The sequence below is a fragment of the Oryctolagus cuniculus genome, chromosome 7, assembly GCF_051225735.1.
Source record: "Oryctolagus cuniculus isolate XC-2025 breed Fujian yellow rabbit chromosome 7, ASM5122573v1, whole genome shotgun sequence".
Taxonomy (NCBI): Eukaryota; Metazoa; Chordata; class Mammalia; order Lagomorpha; family Leporidae; genus Oryctolagus; species Oryctolagus cuniculus.
The window spans coordinates 84,276,362-84,294,846 of NC_142873.1; positions in this window are offsets into that span (position 1 = coordinate 84,276,362).

Below are 18,485 nucleotides of genomic sequence, written 5' to 3' on the forward strand. Positions count from 1 at the left end.
AACAGAAATTTGTGGGCTGAATGTTCATGTAGGGACACGACAGCTGAGATGCAAACACGGTCAGGAAAAACAGCCTCCCGCTCACTTGCAGAGTCAAGTCAGGTGTCGAAAACCAAAGTTATTTGGGGAACCAGTCACTGGCTAATGTGGCCAGAACACGCTTCTGCGTGCTCTCAGCAGCAGCAAGAGACATCCCTACCAGCCTGTCCTCCACCCCGAACAGAAACCAGGACGCCACCTGCAGAGCCAATTGTAATTGGGACAAAATTCTGAAGGTGAGATGCAGGCGACAGCCAGGTCTCCCCACCAACAGCAGTAGTTTGGATGCCCCAGGGACTTTGCAACTTCCCCAAGGATATTTAAGAGTTGACCTAAAATGGCACTATTTCCCCACACCAAAAAGAATGACCCACTGAGGCAGAGCAGCCTGGCAGCTTGATAGCATGCTGGAGGCAGTTGTCTTGCAACAGTGAGGTCACCAGAGTCATTTCCCTCTTGAAACAACCCATTGAAAGCCAGGTCCTGCAGAAGTGAGAGGCCAGGAGTTAAACATGGAGGAAACAGGGCCACTTCAAGAGGTCTTTAGTCTAAAAGTTGTTTGTTTTCTGAATGAAAAGAAGAAAATTGAATTTGGATCAAGATTATCTTCTTTTAAAAGGTTGATTTATTTATTTGAAAATCATTTTCAGGAAGAGAGGGGGAGACAGAACGAGAAGAGAGAGATCTTCCATCGGTTCACCCCCAAGATGAGTCACGCCAAAGGCAGGAGCCAGGAACTACATCTGGGTCTCCCATGTGGGCAGCAAGAACCCAAGCACTTGGTCCATCTTCCATTGCTTTTCTTTTGACAGGCAGAGTTAGATGGTGAGAGAGACAGAGAGAAAGGTCTTCCTTCTGTTGGTTCACCCCACCAATGGCCGCTATGGCCAGCGCGCTGCGCTGATCCGAAGCCAGGAGCCAGGTGCTTCCTCCTGGTCTCCCATGTGGGTGCAGGGCCCAAGCACTTGGGCCATCTTCCACTGCCTTCCTGGGCCACAGCAGAGAGCTGGACTAGAAGAGGAACAACCAGGACAGAATCCAGTGCCCCAACCAGGACTAGAACCCAGAGTACCAGTGCCGTAGGTGGAGGATTAGCCTAGTGAGCCACAGCACCGGCCCTTCCATTGCTTTTCTGAGGCCATTATCAGGGAGCTGGATCAGCAGTGGAGCAGCCGGGACACAAACCAGTGCCTATATGGGATGCCAGTGTTGCAAGCAGCAGCTTTATTCTCTATACCACAATGCCAGTCCCAAAAAGATGATCTTTGAATACTTCATAACTCGAACTCTGACTTACCTCACAGAGGGAGGGGGGAGCAGTATAAACAGCAAGCACCGCTTTCTGCCCTCTGCAGTTGAGTTTCGAAAGGTGCTCTGGAAACAGTGATGCTCTGACGGCTGTGCACAGATGAATGTCATGATTTAGAGCAAACACTTCTGATGGCAATGCCAACCACCCTTCCCAACAGCAGCTTCCTAAGTCTCGGTCAGTTCAACCATTCAAGTAGTGCACTAGGGTCAAGTAACAGCCACATACAGGTTATTTGCCTTCTTTTGTTTTGGAGTAGTGCTGACTGGGCAGAATCAGTCCCATTCAAGAATCACAAGGTGGGCAGAATGTGTGCCTGCTGCCCCTGCCTCCTCACCCTGTGTTCCTTCCAGGTACCCTCTCCTCCTTAGCCAATCTCTCCCTCATTCTCACCCATGAACTTTCAAGCGTCTTCCATCTCCAGTAGCCTCTTGTAACCACTAGAAAGCAAAGCCAACAAATAACGTTGTGTATTTTATGTCATGAATTACTTCTGTATTTTATACAAACCAAGAGACTTAACAATTTAATGCAGGGAAAGAAAGCCAAAGGGATGAGTCACTGCAAACGGAATGTCAGACACCTGAATACAATATAATTTGGGGTTTGGGAAGGCACAAGGGTACTTCAAAAACTTTGCGGAAAACATGCATTATCTTTTAATTCCATTTTCCCACAAACTTTTTGAAGTACTCTTAAGAGGCTCAGCAATCCTAAAGCAGACAAAATGGTCATGTCAGTGCCCATCAGGTAGACTTGGTGAACTTCAACACAGACAGAGCACTTCTTCACTTTCTTAAACACACACCATCCTGCTGGGATGTTTCACACATAAGAAATATGCAACAGCTCTACTTTCCAACTCAGAACCTACATAGTCACCTGCAACTAAAATAACAGAGCCTTCCCAGATATTCTCAGGACCCTATTGCTTTCCTGAACCCCTAGAAAAAAAAGGGGAAATGGTTTAAAAAATGGAAATGGATAAAAAAGTACATTAGTTTCTTTGGAACATCCAATGAAAGGGGCACAACTCATAACAAAATGTATTATTCTGGTTCCTCCTGATTTGACTCAGCCCAAAGCCTACAATGCCTTCTTTCCAATATGGTCTTCTCCATCTGCTCATATTGAACCTATAGAGGTGGGAGAGGAGATGGAGACTTTTTAATTTAAACTTGTGAAAACAGTGGGTTTGGGGGCTGGCACTGTGGTGTGACTGGTTAGGCCGATGGCTGCAGCATCAGCATGCCATATGGCCACTAGTTTGAGTCCTGGCTGCTCTACTTCTGATCCAGCTCCCAGCTAATGTGCCTGGGAAAGCAGCTGGTGTGGCCCAGTCTTTGGGCCCCTGCATGTTGGAGACCTGGATGAAGCTCCCAGCTCCTGGCTTCGGATCAGCCCAGCCTTGGCCACTGCAGCTATTTGGAGAGTGAATCAGTGGATGGAAGAACTCTATCTATCTTTCTCTATGTCTGTCTCTGTAACTCTGGCTTTAAAATGAATAAAATAAATCTTTAAAAATGGCTTTTGTCAAGTTTAATATGTTTTCTTCCACAGGAAGGAAAAGTGTTCAAGCCAGTAAACAATAGTCTCTTTATTATATAGAAATGGTTCCTAATGCTCAGCAGAGAGAGCATTTAAAAAAACAAGGGCTGGGGGACTAGTGCTTTGGCATACTGGGCAAAGCCACTAGAAGCTCCTAGCTACTGGCTTTTGACCTGTCCAGCTCCCGTTGTTGCAGCCATTTAGGGAGTGAACAGTGGATGGGAGAGCTCTCTCTCTCTGTAACTCTGACTTTCAAATAAAAATATACAAATCTAAAAAAAAAAACAAAACAGAGGAGTCAGGAAGATGAAGGAAGAATGGGGAGGGAGTTTACTGCTCTAGTCTAGGGGAAAATAGTTAAAAGAAAAAAAAGTGGAGAGAGTGCAAATTCAGGGAAGAGTTAGGGAAAAAACAGCAGAGGAAACTCTATGCAAGTTAGATGGACCCTGTAGACCAACATGGAGGGTGTGGACGTACACAGTTCACCCCAACAGCCAAGAGCCTCAGCGCCAGCTTTGGAGTGAGGTGAGACAAGACTGAAGCAGCTCAAGCCATTGGTGATAAAGCTGCAGAAAGAGCCCAGCAGGAGTCCAGCTTGGAGCCCAGTTGGGGACAGTGTACCTTTCAACCTAGAGGGGGAAAAAAGGATGCATGTTTCTTTCTCCCTGACCACCTGACACCAGCGTCCTGTAACCAGACGAGAGAAGGCAGGCGCCATATTGGATGTACACAACAGCTGCGCCAGGTTGTGTCTATGCACTCAGCAACCAGCAGAGAGGAGACAGCTTGAGTCTGGTTGAAAGAATAGACTGGGAGCTGGGTGTTCATGACTGTGGGAGTCTTGTGTGCTGAGAACTGTGAAAGCACGATGGCTGCATGAGAGGGTACAGGGTGTGTCTGTACCCGCATACTTGGGGCTCCCTGATTCCCTGGTGAGGGTAATTGCTGCAGGATCTGTGTTCACATTGAGGACTGCATGTATTCTTTGTGTGGTCCTTGTGGCAGTGCAGATGAAATTTGCACCCACTGGGGCTATCGCCAAGGCATTGATCTCTTTTGAGGAGAGGAAGTGAGCATGAGAATATGCCAACAGAGCAGAGCAAACCTCCCCTCTGATAAAAAAAAATAACACACCAAATTTGGATGTCACTTTGGACACTCCCTTCACCCTGGAGCACTGAACAAAGCTCCCTGACCACACCAAGCACACACCCCTGGGTATTCACTGAAAGAGCAGACAATCCACTAAGCCACACAGGCATTGTTCAAAGATAAAAGCCATCACAGGGGAAAAAAACAGCAAGTATCACCACAAATGCCTAATAATAAATGCAGCAATTCAAGAAAAAAGAATGAGGAAGACAACATGATGCCCCCAAAATAACAAAATACTTCAATACTAGAATGTGAAGATGAAGAGATTGATGAAATGCCAGAAACAGAATTCAAAAAATTATTCATAGGATTACTTCAAAGCAATCAGAAGCAAATTCATGAACTAAAGAAATCCATACATGACATGAATGAAAGTTTTTCCCATGAAATTGAGATTTTAAAGAGTATAGAAGTGAAGAATTCAATAGAACAAATAAAAAATATGGTGGAAATACTTAAGAACAGATTCAGTGAGGCAGAAGAAAGAATATCCGAGTTAGAAGACAAATCTGTCCAGCACTGTGGCACACTGGGTGAAGCTGCAGCTTGCAGTGCCAGCATCCCATATGGGCACCGATTCAAGTCCCAGCTGCTCCACTTCTGATCCAGCTCTCTGCTATGGCCTGGGAAAGCAGTAGAAGATAGCCCAAGTCCTTGGGCCCTGTACTCATGTGGGCACCCCGGAGGTGGTTTTGGATTGGCACAGCTCCAGCTCCAGCCATTGTAGCCATTCGGAGAGTGAACCAGTGGATAGAAGACCTCTCTCTCTCTCTCAATCTTTCTCTCTGAATCTGCTTCTCTGTAATTCTGCCATTCAAATAAATAAATAAACAAAATCTTTAAAAAAAAGTTAAATCTATGGAAATTTTACAGACTGAAAAAAAAAAGAAGAAGAAATTAGAAAACTAAAAAACAGTGTTGGAGACTTATGGGATACTTTCAAATGACCCAACATATGAGTCAGGAGTTCCTGAAGACATGGAAAGAAAATGGATTAGAAGGACTTTTTAGTGAAATAATTACAGAAAACTTGCCAATTTGGAGAAAGAAAAGGAAATCCAAGTACAGGAAGAACACAGCACTCCTACTAGACATGACCAGAAAAGATGGTCACCATAACACATTGTAGTCAAACTTTCTACAACAATACATAAAGATTCTAAAATGTGCACAAAAGAAAAGCCAGATAGCCAGATTACTTTCAGAGGATTTCCAATTAGACACAGCTGACTTCTCATCAGAAACTCTACAGGCTAGGAGAAATGGTGAGACACGTTCCAAGTCTTAAGAGAAAAAAAACTTGTCAACACAGAATACTGTACCCTGCAAATCTCTCATTTATGAATGAAGGTGAAATAAAGATCTTCCAAAACAAAAAGAAATTGAACCACTCATCCAGCCTTACAAAAGATGCTTAAGGATATGCTACATACAGAAACATAGAAACATGGTTATCACTATGAAAGAAGTTGAAGGCATAAAATCTCCCAGTAAAGGTACAAATGAAATCCAAAGTAAATAATAGTAATATTTATGGAAATATGACAGGACCAATTCATTACTTATAAATAATCACCTTGAATGTAAATGGCCCAAATTTTCCAGTTAAAAGATACAGACTGGCTGAATGGATTAAAAAACAATACCTGGGGCCAGCACCATGGCTCACTTGGTTAATCCTTCGCCTGTGGTGCAGGCATCCCATATGGGTGCAAGGTTCTAGTCCCGGTTGCTCCTCTTCCTGTCCAGCTCTCTGCTGTGGCCCAGGAAGGCAGTGGAGCATGGTCCAGGTGCTTGGGCCCCTATACCCACATGGGAGACCAGGAGGAAGCACCTGGTTCCTGGCTTCAGATTGGCGCATCGTGCCAGCCATGGCGTCCATTTGGGGGGTGAACCAATGGAAGGAAGACCTTTCTGTCTGTCTGTCTGTCTCTCTCACTGTCTAACTCTGCCTGTCAAATAAAAAAATATCCATCTATTTGCTGCCAACAAGAAACACATCTCACCAACAAATATGCACGGAGACTGAAAGTGAAAGGATGGAAAAAGATATTCTATGCTAACAGAAACCAAAAAAGAGCTGGTGTAGCCATCCTAATAACAGACAAAACCAAAAGAGATTTGGTGTAGCCATCCTAATTACAGATAAAATAGACTTTAACATAAAAACTGTTAGACAAAGAAGGGCACTATGTAATGATTAAGGGATCAATGCAACAAGAAGATGTGACTATTGTAAATGTATATGCTCCTAATTAAAAGTCACCTGGCTATTTAAAAGAAATGTTAACGTATCTAAAGGGAGATATAGACTCTGATACAATAGTGATGTGGGAGTTCAATACCCCACTTTCAGCAATAGACAGATCAATCAGACAGAAAATCAGCAAGGAAACAACAGAGTTAATCAACACCATAGACCAAATAGACCTAATAGATATCTACAGAACTTTTCATCCTACAGTTGCAGAATACACATTATTCTCATCAGTGCATGGAACTTTCTCTAGGATAGACCACATGTTAAGCCATAAAGTAAATTTAAATAAATCAAAATCATAACATGCATCTTCTCTGACTACAATGGAATAAAGCTGGAATCAACAACTCATGAATCTCTAGATCATATGCAAATGCATGGAGATGAAACAACATGCTCCTGAATGAATCATGAGTCATTGAAGAAATCAAAAGAAAAGTCAAAAAATTTCTGGAAACAAATGAAGATGACAATACAACATATCAAAACTTACCGATAGAATAAATAAAGGGGAGAGTGATCCAACATGGGAAGTGAGATACTCAGCAGACTCATAGAATGGCAGATGTCCTAAATAGCACTCTGGCCTCAGAATCAGCCCTAAAGGCATTCCGATCTGGCTGAAAAGCCCATGAGAGTATTTCAGGCATGGAAAGCCAAGACACTCTGGCAAAAAGATCTCTGTGAGTGAGATCCCAGTGGAAAGAACAGGTCTTCAAAGAAGGAGGTACTTTTCTCTGAAGGGAGGAGAGAACCTCCACTTTGACTATGACCTTGTCTAAACAAGATAAGAGTCGGAGAACTCAGAGGGCTTCCATAGCCTTGGAAACTCATGACTGGAGCATAGGGAGATTACTGATGCCATAGACAGGAGTGTCAATTGGTAAAGTCAACAACAGGAGTCACTGTGCACTTACTCCTCATGTAGGATCTCTGTCCTTAATGTGCTGTGCATTGAGATTTAATGCTATAATGAGTACTCAAACAATATATTTCACTTTGTGTTTCTATGGGGGTGCAAACTGTTGAAATCTTTACTTAATGCATACTAAACTGATCTTCTGTAAAAAAAAAAAGAAATTATCAATTCCCAACTTGACTCTCACTGGGATTAAACATGACAATAGGTCTGATCTGATTTCATCATCATTTAAAAAAATCATCTATTATTTTTCACTTTATGTTTCTGTGTGGGAGCAAACTGTTGAAATCCTTACTTAATGTATACTAAGCTGATCTTCTGTATATTAAGATAATCGAAAATGAATCTTGATGTGAATGGAAGGGGAGAGGGAGTGGGAAAGGGGAGGGTTGTGGGTGGGAGGGACGGTATCGGGGGGAAGCCATTGTAATCCATAAGTCATACTTTGGAAATTTATATTCATTAAATAAAAGTTAAAAAAATAAAAATAAAAAATAAAAAAAACCTAAAAAAAAAAACTTATGGAACACAGCAAAAGCAGTATTAAGAGGAAAGTAGATAACAATTGGTGCCTACATCAAGAAATTGGAAAGGCACCAAATAAATAAGCAAACCAAACACAAAACTAGTAGGAGAAAATAAATAATCAAAATTAGAGAGGCCAGTGCTGTGGCATAGAAGATGAGGCCACCACCTACAGTGCCAGTATCCCATGTGGGCACCAGTTTGAGGCCTGACTGCTCCACTTCCAATCCAGCTCTCTGGTGTGGCTTAGGAAAGCAGCAGAGGATGGCCTGGGTCCTCAGGCCCCTGTACTTGTGTTAGAGACCTGGAGGAGGCTCCTGGCACCTTGCTTCAGATTGGCCCAGCTCCAGCCATTACAGCCATTTGGGGAATGAGCCAGCGGATGGAAGATTTCTCTCTCTCCCTCTCTCTGTATCTCTCATTCTCTCTATCCCCTCTCTGGCTCTGCCTCTCTGTAAACCAAAAATTTAAAAATTAGAGAAGAAATAAAGAAAATTGAAACAAAAATCAATACAAAAGATCAGCAAAACAAAGAACTGGTTCTTTGAAAAAAATAAAATTGACACACCATTGGCCGCCCCCCCCCAAAAAAAAGATGGAGAAGACCCAAATCAATACAAGTAAATAGGAAAAAGGAAATGTAACAACAGACACCCCAGAAATAAAAAAAAATCATCAGAAATTACTGTAAAAAACTGTATGCAAATAAATCAGGAAACCTAGAAGAAATGGATAGATTCCTGGACACACACAACTTACCTAAATTGAGGCATGAAGACATAGAAAACCTAAACAGACCCATAACCAAGATGGAAATTGATTCAGTAATAAAGATCCTCCCAGCAAAGAAAAGCCCAGGACCAGATGGCTTCACTGCTGATCCTACAAGACATTTAAATAAGAAATAACTACACTTCTTCTCAAGTTATTCAAAACCATTGAAAGGGAGGGAATCCTCCCAAATTCTTTCTATGAAGCCAGCATCACCTTAATTCCTAAACCTGAAAAAGATAAAACAGAGAAAGAGAACTACAGATCAATTTCCCTGATGAACATAGACACAAAAATCGTCAACAAAATACTAGCTAATCGAATTCAACAGCACATCAGAAAGATCATTCACCTGGACCAAATGGGATTAACCCAGTAATGCAGGGATGGTTCAACATTCACAAATCACTCAATGTTATACACCACATTAACAAACTGCTAAAGAAAAACCATATGATTATCTCAATAGATGTAGAGAAAGCACTTGATAAAATACAACACCCTTTTTGTGATGGAAACTTTAAGCATATTGGGTATAAAAGGAATATTCCTCAACACAATCAAGGCAATTTATGACAAACCCATGGCCAGTGTCCTATCAAGTGGGGAAAAGTTGGAAGCATTGCCACTGTATCCAGAACCAAACAAGGATGCCCATTCTCACCATTGCTATTCAGTGTAGTCCTGGAAGTTTTAGCCAGAGTCATTAGACAAGAAAAAGAAATCAAAGGGATACAAATTGGGAAGGAGGAGGTCAACTATCTCTATTTGCAGATGACATGATTCTATATATAGGGGATTCCCAAAGATTCCACTAAGAGACTATTGGAACTCATAGAAGAGTTTGGTAAAGTGGCAGGATATAAAATCAACACACAAAATCAATAGCCTTGTATACAAAATGCCACAGCTGAGAAAGAACTTCTAAGATCAATCCTATTCATAATAGCTACAAAAAAATTCAAATGTCTTGGAGTAAATTTAACCAAGGATGTCAAAGATCTGTATGATGGGAATTAAAAACATTAAAGAAAGAAATAGAAGAAAACACACAAAATGGAAAAATCTTCCACATTCCTGGATTTGAAGAATCAATATCATCAAAATGTCCATACTACCAAAAGCAATTTACAGATTAAATGTAATACCAATCAAAATACCAAAAACATTCTTCTCAGATCTAGAAAAAATGGTACTGAAATTCATATGGAAGCATAGGAGACCCCAAATAGCTAAAGCAACAAAAAACAAAGCCGGAGTCAACACAATACCAGATTTTAAGACATACTACAGGGAAGATATAATCAAAACAGCCTGACACTGATAGAAAAACAGATGCACAGTGGCCACCTGCAGTGCCAGCATCTCATATGGGCACCAGTTCAATTACAGCTGCTCCACATCCAATCCAGCTCTCTGATATGGCCTGGTAAAGAGTAGAAAATGGCCCAAGTCCTTGGGCCTCTGTACTCACATGGGAGAGTTGGAAGAAGCTCCTGGTTCCTGGCTTTGGATGGGTCAGTTCCAGCTGTCACGGCTAATTGGCAAGTGAACCAGCAGATGGAAGACCTCTCTTTCTCTCTCTTTCTCTTTCTCTCTCTCTCTCCCTCCATCTCTCTGCCTCTCCTTCTCTCTATGTGTACCTCTGACTTTCAAATGAATAAATAAATCTTAAATAAAAAAAAAAAACAGATGGATAGACCAATGGAACAGAACAAAAATGCCAGAAATCAACCCAAGCATCTATAAACAATTTATCTTTGACAAAATAGCTAAAATCAATCCCTGGAGAAAGGAAAGTCTCTTCAACAAATGGTGCTGGGAAAACCAGATCTCCACATGCAGAAGTATGAAGCATGATCCCTATTTTACACCTTCCATAAAAAATCCACTAAAAATAGATTAAAGACCTAAATCTACGACCTGATATCATCAAATTTTTAAAGAACATTAGAGAAACCCTGCAAGACATTGGCATAGACAAAGAGTTCTTGGAAAAGACCACAGAGGCACAGGCAATCAAAGCCAAAATTGGCAAATGGGATTATAACAAATTAAGAAGCTTCTATACTGCAAAGGACACATTCAGCAAAGTGAAGAGGCAACCTACAGAATGTGAGAAATTATTTGCTAACTAACTGGTAAGAATTAATATCCAGAATATATAAACGGATCAAGAAACTCCACAACAACAAAACAAACAACCCACTTAAGAAATGGGCAGGCCAGCACCACGGCTCAATAGGCTAATCCTCAACCTGCAGCGCCGACACACTGGTTTCTAGTCCCAGTTGGGGCGCTGGATTCTGTCCCGGTTGCCCCTGTTCCAGGCCACTCTCTGCTGTGGCCCGCGAGTGCAGTGGAAGATGGCCCAAATGCTTGGGCCCTGCACCCCATGGGAGACCAGGAGAAGCACCTGGCTCCTGCCTTTGGATCAGGGCAGTGTGCCGGCCATGGCATCCATTGGAGGGTAAACCAACGGCAAAGGAAGACCTTTCTCTCTGTCTCTCTCTCTCACTGTCCACTCTGCCTGTCAAAAAAAAAAAAAAAAAAAAAAAAAAAAAGAAGAAGAAGAAGAAGAAAAAAGAAAAGAAAAGAAAAAAAGAAAAGAAATGGGCAAAGGATTTAAACAGGTATTTTTCAAAAGAGGAAATCCAAATGGCCAACGGACAGACGAAAAAATGCTCAGGATCACTAGCCAAATAATAACCATAATGAGTTTTCATCTCACCCCATTAAAATGGCTTTCATACAGAAATCAATAAACAACAAATGCTGGTGAGAAAGTAGGGGAAAACGTACTCTAATCCACTGTTGGTGGGAATGTAAACTGCTACAGCCCCTGTGGAAGACAGTATGGAGATACCTCAGAAATCTAAATATAGACCTACCATATGATCCAGCCATCCCACTACTGGGAATTTACCCAAGGGAAATGAAATCAGCATTTGAGTTATCTGTACTCCCATGTTTATTACAGCTCAATTCATAATAGCTAACATATGTAATCAACCCAAATGCCGGTCAACTGAAGACTGGATAAAAAATTCATAGGATATATACACCGTGGAATATTATACAGCAGTAAAAAAAATGAAGTCTGGTCATTCACAACAAAATGGATGAAACTGGAAAACATCATACTTAGTAAAATAAACCAGTCCCAGAGGGACAAATACCATGTTCTCCCTGATCTGTGGTAACAATTAGAGCACCTAAAAGGTAATCTACAGAAGTGAAATTAACACTTTGAGATGCAATGACTTTGAACAGCCCTTGTCTTGACTATTGAGGAAGAGGTGTTTTTTTTTTTTTTTTCATATAATTTGTTGAACACTTTACTTAGTATAGCATTAACCATATGTGCATAAAATTAATTGAAGGGGTTGGCACCATGACTCACTTGGTGAAATCCTCCACCTGTGGCACCGGCATCCCATATGGGTGCTGGTTCTAGTCTCGGTTGCTCCTCTTCCAGTCCAGCTCTCTGCTGTGGCCCAAGAGGGCAGTGGAGGATGGCCTAAGTGCTTGGGCCACTGCACCTGCACGGGAGACCAGGGAGAAGCACCTGGCTCCTGGTTTCAGATTGGCGCAGTGCCGGCCATAGTGGCCATTTGGGGAGTGAACCAACAGAAGGAAGACCTTTCTCTCTGTCTCTCTCTCTCTCACTGTCTATAACTCTACCTGTCAAATAAAAAAAATTGAAAATACATATTAGTAAAAATATAAGAATGAGAATAAGAGAGGGAGGAGGAAGAGGGGTGGGAGTGGGGGTGGGAGGGCGGGTTCAGTGGAAAGAATCACTATATTCCTAAAGTTGTATTTATAAAATGCATGACGTTTGTATCCCTTAAATAAAAGTGTCTGGGGAAAATAATAAAAAAATAAAACCTGGGCATGATCAAAAAACAAACAGACAAAAACAAAAAAAAGAGGGGTGTTCCCCCAAGTCACAAAGAATAATGTGATGGTCAATGTAATTCATTGCTATAAGCCTCAGTAGCTGGTTTCAGACTGAAGATTTGAAACAAGGTGAGGGAACAATGGAGGCCATTGCTTGAAGGAAGTATATGAAAATCCCAAAAGGCTATGAAGAGAATTGCGACTTTGTAATCTATTAGACAGGGCTGGCACTGTGGCCTAGCTGGTAAAGCTGCTGCTTGCGGTGCCGGCATCGCATATGGGCGCCGGTTTGAGTCCTGGCTGCTCCACTTCTGATCCAGTTCTCTGCTATGGCCTGGGAAAGCAGTAGAAGATGGCCCAAGTATTTAGGACCCTGCACCCACCTGGGAGACCAGGAAGGAGCTCCTGGCTCCTGGCTTCGGATCAGCTCAGCTCCAGTCGTTGCAGCCATTTGGAGAGTGAACCAGTAGATGGAAGACTTTTCTCTCTGTCTCTCCTTCACTCTATCTGTAACTCTACCTCTCAAATAAATAAAAACTTAAAAAAAAAAAGCTATTATTAGACATAATATGGTAATAAGACTAGAAAACAGGCTGTCTTCTCTGAGGTCACAAAACATCCCCCCTGAAAGGGGGAACAATTCAGTTTTTCATGAAATTTAAAATCCGTAATTGTCTGGCATCTTTTTCCCAGTATGTGTTTTAAAAATTTATCTCTCTTCCCTTTTAGATTCCTAAGTACATAGGGAGTTATATGAGTTTGCTTGTTTACTTTCAAAATATGTGGTCATATCCCACCACAAATCTATATTGAAATCAAATTGTGTAGCTCTTGTAAAAGAACTGTATACTTTGAAAAACTTCCCAAATAAATTCCAAAATTGACCCTTACTTCAATGACAATAATAAAAACCATTTAACTCAGGACCGGCGCTGTGGCGCACTGGTTTTAAACCCCAGGCTGCTGTGCCAGCATCCCATAATGGGCGCCGGTTCAAGTCCTGGCTGCTCCATTTCTGATTCAGCTCTTTGTTATGGCCCAAGTCCTTGGGCCCCTCCACCCACGTGGGAGACCCGGAAGAAGCTCCTGGCTCCTGGCTTCGGATCAGCTCAGCTCTGGCTGTTGTGGTCATTTGGGGAGTGAACTAGCGGATGGAAGGCCCATCTCTCTCTCTCCTTCTCTGGCTCTATTTCTCTCTGTAACTCTTTCAAATAAATAAAAATAAATCTTAAAAAAAGTTAACTCTACATTTGGATGTTATAAGGATCAATCTTTAGATTTTAAACTCTCATCTTTTTTTTTAAAGATTTATTTATTTATTTGAAAAGCAGAGTTACAGAGAGGCAGAGACAGAGGCAGAAAGGGAAATCTTCCATCAGCTGGTTCACTCCTCAAAATGTCTGCAACCGCCAGAGCTGAGCTGACCCAAAACCAGGAGCCAGGAGATTCTTCTGGGTCTACCACATAGGTATAGAGGCCTAAGCACTTGAACCATCTTCCACTGCTTTCCCAGGACATAGTAGAGAGTTAGATCAGAAGTGGAGCAGCTGGGTCTCGAACTGGCGCCCATATGGAATGCCAGCACTGCAGGCGGCAGCTTTACCCACTAAGCCACAGCACTGGCCCCTGAAACTCACACCTTCTTAATTTGATGTATAAGGCCTAAAAAGAGAGAGTGTAAATGCTGAATTCAGACAATGTTGACAAAAGTGGACACAAGATTAAAGAATTGAGAACCCCAAATAAAAGCAGCAAGGAGTTTTCTTCCAGGTATTCTTTCACTCTGCAATCTCTTCATACCTTCTCTCGGTGTTGCTCCTGGGTCCCTTCCCTACTCTGGGAAGGTTTCGTCGCATGGCCCTCTTTCCTCTCAAGATGAATAGCTGCCTGGATGATCCCACCTATCTCCCTGGCTTCATCACCGCTGACGCCTGTATTACTTAGCAAGGGCTCCTAAAACAAAGTACCGCAGCCTCAGTGACTTACCTGAAACTTCTTTTCTCACAGTTCTGTTGGCTGGAAGTCTAAGGCAAGGTGTGGCAGGGTTAGTTTTTTCTGATGCTCTCTCCCTGGCCTATAGACGGCCACCTTCATCTGTGTACTCACTTGGTGTTTCCTCCATGTGAACGCTCCTCCTGTCTCTTCCTCTTCTTAGAAGGGCATCAGTCCTGTACAATTAGGGCTCACACTAATAATCCCTTTTAACTTAGGCCTCTTTCAATTCACTATCTCTAAATACAGTCACTTTCTGAGGGACCAGGGGTCAGAGCTTCAACTTGGGAACTTGGGGAAGACACAATTCAGCCCACAACACCACTCTGTTCTACAAATCTAAGCCTATGTCATTACAAAGCAAGAGCTAAGGTGTGGAAGAAAAAAGCTGAAATTTTCAGGCCAACATAAAAACTCTGTGGGCCGGCGCCGTGGCTCAATAGGCTAATCCTCCACCTTGCGGCGCCGGCACACCGGATTCTAGTCCCGGTCGGGGTGCCAGATTCTGTCCCAGTTGCCCCTCTTCCAGGCCAGCTCTCTGCTGTGGCCAGGGAGTGCAGTGGAGGATGGCCCAAGTCCTTGGGCCCCTGCACCCGCGTGGGAGACCCAGAAGAAGCTCCTGGCTCCTGGCTTTGGATTGGCGCACTTCCAGCCGTTGCAGCCTATTGGGGAGTGAACCAGTGGATGAAAGACCTCTCTCTCTCTCTGCCTCTCCTCTGTGAAATTCTGACTTTCAAATAAATAAATAAAGCTTTTTAAAAAAAAAAAAAAAAGGAAGAAAAGAAAATGGAGGGCCTGTGGTGCCTCATCCACCTTACTCAGCCTACCACCCTTCTACCAGTTCACAGCAGAATAAGTAAAAGAGCCAAAAACCGGAATCTGGAAGATAGCTCTAAAGATCCTGAAACCCTAAGTAAGAAACAGAAATTCTGGTCTCTTCTTATACTTTGTTCATCACTATTACAGGACCAAATTTTCAGGTCATTAGCACCTGTCCTTGACATGCTGGACTCACTGCATCTGTGGATCATGTCCAATCAGGTAGGCATGACCACATGCACTCTGGATTTCTCCATTGGTAGCCAGACCTATCTGAATCAAGGAAAATACTTGATTCAATGAGGGACAAGAAATATTAGGGATAGTTTAAGGCAAATTCTTGTATGCTTGACTATTTCTGTTTTGACTAAGCAGTGTAGTTGTAATATGATCAGGAGAGCGAATGTAGAGCACTCTCTCTCTCTCTCACTTGCTCTCATATTATTTTTGTAGGAATCAATACAGTGTAACCAAATTGGTGTCAATAGGTTAGATTCCTTATTTGTCATTATTGAGACTTTTCATTTCTTCATTGAAAAACTACTGGTTTATTTCAAGCCGTTTGACTTCTGGTTCAAGTGCTTTCAAAGAAACTGATTTCTTAAAATGCATCCTTGAAAGACTAACAGTCTCAGAGTTAGAAAATCCAACACTAAATGGTAGACTAAAGTTAATTGGAATGGAAAAGACTGGGAGTGACAAAGGACTATAATAACAATTGTGTTTGTCACCCAAAGCTAGAAGAACAAATGGAGCATCCAGTAATAAGACGTGGACAAGCACATCCCCTTTACATTTTAAGAAGTAGTTCAGTATTCCCAATACCTTTCCCACTGTGAAAAAAATACAGCCATTACTCAAAGGGTGTGTGTGTGGGGGGTACATTAAGAGTTCCACTTCAATTTCTGAGACAGATAAGCAATCATTCTCATCATCTTTTCATTTGTCCAAGGTTTCACAGTCTACAAAGCACTTTTGAAAATATTATTTATACATCCAACAAACATTTATTGAATTCTTCCTCTCCACAAGGGACTGTGCTGGACACTGGAGGTCCAAGTATAAAGAGATAAAACTTCCCTTCAAGAAGTCCATCAAAGAAATCTCTTACACTGAACAAATTTAAGCAAAGGAAAAATCTTTGCAAAGATCAGAATGGAACAATAATTTTTAACATGCAATTTTCCTCCTAAAATTCCAAAATCTTAGTAAATAACAACGGAAGAGAAAAGATCAGAAACTTTTCACTATTTTGAGAAAGCGATTTGACTCTCATTCAATAGTTTCTGTTGCTAATCACTGGAGATTTTTATACATTTCAAGAGAGCATCTATCCTTTGCCTCTCTGCAAGTTTCAAAGATGCCCTAAGACCTGTAGACGTCTCCATTTGCCATCCTCCTGGAAACAAGTAGTACAAGAGTCCTTCAGAAAGTTCAAGGAAGTATGGAATTAAAAGATAACCTTATTTTGGTTCGAAAAAATTGAAGTCTATAGTTTTTTTCATAATATACAATGTTCGTGACCTTGTTGAAGACTCTTCATGTGCATGGCTTTTCTAATTTTTTGGCACCAATGTAAACATTTTTATTCTGTTTTTCCATGAACTTTTTGAAATATCTTTGTATTCATTCTCCTTTAATGTAATAGGTTAGGCATTAGATTTACAAATAAACTTTTAGTACATTAATTTAAAAAGCAATTAAATCTCACCTATGATGTGCCTCGCACCGTGACTAGAATTAAAAGAGATAAGTAAAACCATGCCCCTGACCACAAGGAGTCCAGGAAGGGAGTAATACATATAAAAAACTGAGCAAAATGTTAAGCAAACGCTCTGCATTCGTGGGCAGGCGGGCGTCCTAGGGCTGACTTTTTCACCCAGCTAAACTTCCCAACTCTCTTGCTAGTATCCTTGCTGTGCCACAAGTCAGGTGGAATGAGCATCTGAAACAGACAGCTGGTACGCTGTAGGCACTATCTGTTGTTTGTATTTAAATTCCCCAGAATTCTAGGAATAAGTCCTCTGAGCCATTTAGAAACAAGCCAGCCCAGCTTCACTTAGAAAAGACTTCACACCAGATTAATCTTTTTTATTTTGACTGGAATGTTGAATTACATGACCAGATAGAGAGTGAATCCTAAGTTGAACAAGGATTCTGACGTCTCTAGATTTCCTGCTGATCGAGTTGAAAAATAATTTGTACCAAATGATAACACACAGAATGAATTCCGTGATTAAACTATAGCACCCTAAGGGTCCTGGTCAGCCCTGAGCAAAGTTTCTAAAGACATTGCTTAGCCTATACCCTTAACTCTGCATTATTCAAACATGTCACACAACAATTTAGATGAAGGTGTAGCGATGGTGCCCTATAGAAACTCCAGTGAATTAAAAAATCTCAGAACACGGCAAATAATTGGCACTGTGCCTGACCCGGGATAAATATGGTTGTGAAAGATTCTAGAATAAGTAAATGAATGAATGGACTGCACAAGGCTGAAAAAGGAACTAACACTAAAGAAGATCACATGTAATGGCATAAATTTAAGTGCCTGCACCAAAGTCTCTAATAATTCCAAACTACAAAAGAGGAAGAGAGATTTTTATGGAGCAGTTTGATTAGGCTACTTATCCTTTTTCTTTTCCTCTCAAAACAAAACCAAACGAAAACAGAAACAACTTAGTACCCTAATCTTAGATTGCATCAATGGAAGTATAAAACCTAGAGTGGAGGAGATAATAGTCTGCCTTATCAGGCCCTACCGGGAGCACTGTGTTCAGTTCTGGATGCTGCACACTGAACAGACTTAAAGAAAAACAGGACGATGAGCAGGTTCAACCGCCTGTCATGTGAGAAATAATTTATTACGTGTGATTAACATCATCATGACAAAAAGAACCAAATGCCAAGTGCTTACATGAATTTTCTCATTCTCACAACATTTTGACTGTGAGGCAAGGACTTCTCTGGTTCTGGACTCTATGCAAGTGAGAAAGGAAGACAAATATGGGAAAGATTGTCACATGGGAACGAGGTTGGGCACTAAAGCCAAACAATGGCAGTTACTAGAAAAATTGGCTCACTGTTTTAAAAAGTTTAGTAATTCTTTGGGGTGTCTCACCCAGATTCCCCTTCTAGGCTTTTCCACCCCATTTTAAACCAAGTTGACTATTTTCTTGAATGAGGATGATTATATTAATTGCAAAGGGTTTTCTGTCTGCCAGGCTCACAACTCAAAT